The 5,623-nt window shown below is 38.1% G+C and overlaps 1 non-coding gene across 1 annotated transcript; it reads left to right on the forward strand.

Annotated features, from left to right (window-relative positions):
* Positions 1–2,361: 2,361 nt before the first annotated feature.
* On the forward strand, positions 2,362–2,433 carry TRNAP-AGG. Its single transcript has one exon. It is a non-coding gene; the product is annotated as a tRNA-Pro (tRNA).
* Positions 2,434–5,623: the final 3,190 nt, after the last annotated feature.

Genomic DNA, 5,623 nt, shown 5'->3' on the forward strand with positions numbered 1-5,623 from the left:
CTTTGGAGATAAGATAGAGCCTCGAGCCTAACTTCAAAGGCGTTACACAAATTGTTCTATGATATTTTTTCTAGGAACTATTTGTTATGTTGTCCGCTGAAGGTGTCAGGAAAGGGACACAGATTCTTTATTTCACTGATCTCCCAATAGAAGTTTTACCCAGGTCATCTGTCGTCACAACCCTTTTAAGGAAAATGCGCCCAAATAACCAGTGAACAATAACATTTAAAGAAGTTTCAGAGAGCAAGAAGAGGATTGTGATAGAAGTTGCCCTAGGTAAAACTTCTTTAAATGTCTTAGCCAATCATGACCTCATAATGAGAAGTCTCTTGAAAAACAATAACATATGGACAACAAATGTCTTAGCCAATTGTGACGGTCATGATTGCTCAAGACGTGTCGCTCAAATAATCGGTAAACAATAATATTGCCCAAATAACCGCCTTGGACAACAAATTGTTTACAAGAATGGCTGAGACATGCAACATGCAACCACAGGCAACACGCCTTGGGCAATCATGACTGTGACATCTGCCCCCACACAATTTATTAGATGAGGCTGACTTTAGGTCTCTCGATGCGCTTCCAGCTGATCTCATAATGAGGAGTCTCTTCCAACCTACTAGGTGCTGGTGAAAATCACTTCTCGATTTGTTGAGTCTTCATGTCTTCTCTGTTCGTGTCTTTCCTACTTTCTTCGCTTGAAACTTTTTTCTTATTTGTATGACGTCATACCACCTGCTTCTGCTTGATGTTTTCTTTGTCGAAATAATAACGTTTCAAGTTACTAACATGGACAACAAAGTTAGTCCGCATCCATAAGAGCAATTGGATTCTATATGATGTCTTCATAATCTTATGGATAACTTTAACTAGTCCAAAGTATTTTTACACCAGTTTTTGGTTCTTGTTGCTTTAAACTCGAAGTTTATTTGAACTTAACTTATATGAACTCTTTATTTTTCTTGAAATTATTGTGGTTCACGCTTCCGACTAACCCTTCTCTTCATCCGTCTAGATGATATTTCTGTGTGAACATGTGTTGCTTCAGTGGTTTGTTTCTGTCTCCCTTCTTCAGTATCTGACCTTGTTTTTGTCTCTTCTAGTGGGGATAAATCCATTATCTGACCTTGTTTTCCTTGTTTTGCGTCGTGGTGTTCATGTAGTGGCAACAAGGTTTCTATTGAGGTTGGCTCACTCGAGCTCCCCTTTTCAATTACAACAGTAGCAGCAAGCATAGATTCATCATGGCTTTGATTCTTTCTCAACTATAGTATCGACATCATTTTCAACCCTCTTGGTTGATGGATGTTTTTCTGAATGATCATCAGGTTAGACTCCATTACTACTAGACATTTTGCTAGGGGCATGTAAATGACTTTGTGTTTAAGCAGGACATTCGTTCCTGACACAACGTCGAAGTCATCAATTTCAACTATCACTAAACAATTTGCATAGTCCAAGGCTCCAGCTTGATTAGAGTTCTCATTGTGACTCTTAAGACAGGCAAAGCTTCCAATTTGACGGCGTTCATCTTTCCTGTATCTTGATGCCAAAGGATGTTAAAATATTTTGCATCGGTCTCCATCATGAGTTGTGGGTGGCTCTAGAGTTGACAATGGTGTTCCTTACTACTTTGTGCTTTACCCAAACCTCGACATACATAAAATATATATATTCATTTAACTATAACACATATTGTCCATGAAAGAATTGTAACTGTTATGCTCATTAATATTATAATGGCTACTACCTAAATTATAACCTAAAGTTGATAATTGATGTCTAATTAGCCAACCCTAAATTTGTAATCATTGTGGAGTGATTGAAATTACAATGGAAGTAGTTTAAACTCCTAGTATCTTAAAGGAAGTTGGTCTCTTCTAATAAAACACAAAGTTCTCTTTAATATCATTAATACAATTATGCTAGACATGAAACTAAAATGCGTTCAATTTAACTCCATTTTATTGTCATCTTGAATGACGTGTAGGATATATTCTTGATTTACCTTGATATTTCATATTAGTTAAGCTTTTTGCAAAATCACAATTAGACAACAACAACGATGAACTTGGGTCTGTTTATTATTTTAAAGAAAATTTCTTTCTCCATCTTATTCCTAATAACTCTGCAACTAAATTCATATTATGCTAAGAAACAATTTTTTTGGGTTGTAGTTTATTCGCTAACACTTGCATATTAGAACAATTCAACATTACATGCCTTGCTTACAAGTAAAATACTAGATCATCAACTTTTTATTTTATAGTCCAACAACCGCTCAAGAAAATAGATTTCAAACTTGAGAGAAAAAAATATATTGAGTAGGAGTTAAAAATGTTGCATATTTTTTAGAAAGGGCATTTGGTCTAGTGGTATGATTCTCACTTAGGGTGCGAGAGGTCCCGAGTTCAATTCTCGGAATGCCTCTATGTTCACTTCTCAAAATAAGAGTCTTAGAGAAAGCAATACAGCAGCAACCTAGTGTATATTATCATTTAAGGATAATGCTTTTTAATATCATTTACTTGTGCACTACATGTTTTTAATATCATTTACTTGTGCACTACATGATACCATAAACCACTTAATATATAATCCATAATAAGGGCATTTGGTCTATTGGTATGATTCTTGCTTTGGGTGCAAGAGGTCTCGAGTTCGTTTCTCGGAATGTAGTTTAGTTATCAATGGGGCCTAACCCAAAGCAATGCACAACTTCAACTTATATAAATTTCATATATTAAGGCACGGAAAATATATATACTCGCAACTAAGAATTATAATTCTACTGCAAAGGCATTTGGTCTTCTAAGTGGTATGATTATCATTTTGGGTGTGAGAGGTCTCAAGTTCGATTCTCAAAATGCCCCAACAATATTATATCAAAATGAATTATGCAAGATAATATGATTTAAAATGTGGTTTTTAAACATATTCTTGGGAGAATAAAGATCGTCTTGAGCCGGACTTCAAAAATACCATTACACAAATTATTCTTGTATTCTTTCTAGGAACTTTTGTATGAAACATATTCTTGGGAGAATAAAGATAGTCTTGAGCCGGACTTCAAAAAGACCATCACACAAATTGTTCTTGTATTCTTTCTAGGAACTTTTGTATTATTTCTAGGAACTTTTCAGTCAAATAGGTCATCTGTTGTCACAATCATAATTGTTCTTGTACTTTTGTATTATTTCTAGGAACTTTTCAGTCAAATAGGTCATCTGTTGTCACAATCATCATTGTTCTTGTATTCTTTCTAGGAACTTTTCAGTCAAATAGGTCATCTGTTATCACAATCCTAGAACTGTATGCTTTCTATGAACTTTTCAGTCAAATAGATCATTTGTTGTCACAATCCTAGAACTGTATTCTTTCTAGGAACTTTTCAGTCAAATAGGTCATCTGTTGTCACAATCCTTTTAAGGAAGATGCGCCGAAATAACCGACGAAGAAGTTTAAGAGAGCCATAGGTTCGAATCCTGTCACCTTGATGTGGTATTCCCAGGGGCCGAAGTGCAAAGCCCCGTAGTCTATCCGTGGTTAGGAAGGCAGGCATGTTGTCCACCGTCGTCGCATAGGTCATTTGTCGTCACAATCCTTTTAAGAAAGATGCGTCCAAATAACCGATGAAGAAGTTTCAGAGAGCCATAGGTTCGAATCCGGTCACCTTGATATGGTATTCTCAGGGGCCGAAGTGCAAAGCCCCATAGCCTATCCGTGGTTAGGAAGGCAGGCGAACCGCACACACTGAAAAAAAAAAAAAGAAGATCTCCTTTTCTATCACACGTAGAATTGTCATTCTTTTGTCTTTTGAAACCACTTGCCTTATCAGTCATCAGGCAGGTTTTTGGTATCATATATCGAGATAATTATTATGAAAAAGTTATTCCACTAGTGTGACTTAGATACCCTTTCTTTGTGGTGGTATCAGTCATCCTATTTGAATAGCCTGAAGTCATCATAGCCTCTCCATCGGTTCCGAAGACTCCTTCGGCATCAATGTGCTCCAATGAAAGAGATCAGACCCTTTCCTAAACTAGAACCGGACACAAAACACCAGGGAGAAAGTCGAAAGCGAGCTCTTTTCGCGTATACGCAATCTCGAAACCCTATTAGCTCACGGACTGTCTCCTCAACCCTGGCGAGTATGAGTGCTTGGTAAGAGAGAATGTCGAATGAGAAAGACATTCGATTACGACAACATTCGCAACTACCAAAGTGTACTAAACCTAGTAGAGATCTTCGACCTAACGATAATGGAACTTCAAGCCCATTTAATCAACCCGCTTTGTACCTTATTGTTGACAGAATCGGATGCACGCCAGGCCTAAATTCTCTCTAAGTCACCCAAAAATGAAAGGAAGATCAGATCCGAAGTTTACGAATCGAAGAGAAAATGGATCTGAGTTCTACACGCTTTCATTTTCAAAAGCTTTGCTTGCCTACGGTACTTTATTCAGGATATGCAACAATACGGTCATCTCTCAGCCGTGTATAGAGAATTCTTTGATCATTTACTTGACGGATAACACAAATGAAATCGCTTCCCTGACTGCCCATCTTATGAGTCCATTCTTGTCTTGTCACAATCCTCGAACTGTATTCTTTCTAGGAACTTTTCAGTCAAATAGATCATCTGTTGTCACAATCCTTTTAAGGAAGATGCGCCGAAATAACCGATGAAAAAGTTTCAGAGAGCCATAGGTTCGAATCCTGTCACCTTGATGTGGTATTCTCAGGGGCCGAAGTGCAAAGCCCCGTAGTCTATCCGTGGTTAGGAAGGCAGGCATGTTGTCCACCGTCATCACATAGGTCATCTATCGTCACAATCCTTTTAAGAAAGATGCACCCAAATAACCGATGAAAAAGTTTTAGAGAGCCATACATTCGAATCCTATCACCTTGATGTGGTATTCTCAGGGGTCGAAGTGCAAAGTCCCGTAGTCTATCCGTTGTTAGGAAGGTAGGCATGTTGTCCACTGTCGTCACATAGGTCATCTATCGTCAAAATCCTTTTAAGAAAGATGCACCCAAATAACCGATGAAGAAGTTTCAGAGAGCCATAGGTTCGAATCCTGTCACATTGTTGTGGTATTCTCAGGGGCCGAAGTGCAAAGCCCCATAGCCTATCCGTTGTCAGGAAGGCAGGCGAACCGCGCACACTGAAAAAAAAAAAAGAAGATCTCCTTTTCTATCACACGTAGAATTTTCATTCTGTTGTCTTTTAAAACCCCTTACTTTATCAGTCATCAGGCAGGTTTTTGGTATCATATATCGAGATATTTATTATGAAAAAGCTATTCCACTAGTGTGACTTAGATACCCTTTCTTTGTGGTATCGGTCATGCTATTTAAATAGCCTAAAGTCATCATAGCCTCTCCACCGGTTCCAAAGACTCCTTCGGCATCAATGTGCTCCAATGAAAGAGATCAGACCCTTTCCTGAACTAGAACCGGGCACAAAACGCCGAGGAGAAAGTCGAAAGCGAGCTCTTTTTGCGTATACGCAATCTCAAAACCCAATTAGCTCAGGGACTGTCTCCTCAACCCTTGCGAGTATGAGTGCTTGGTAAGAGATAATGTCGAATGAGAAAGACATTCGATTACGACAACA

Source organism: Cucurbita moschata, unplaced genomic scaffold (genome assembly GCF_002738365.1).
Source record: "Cucurbita moschata cultivar Rifu unplaced genomic scaffold, Cmos_1.0 Cmo_Scf00046, whole genome shotgun sequence".
NCBI classification, from domain to species: domain Eukaryota; kingdom Viridiplantae; phylum Streptophyta; class Magnoliopsida; order Cucurbitales; family Cucurbitaceae; genus Cucurbita; species Cucurbita moschata.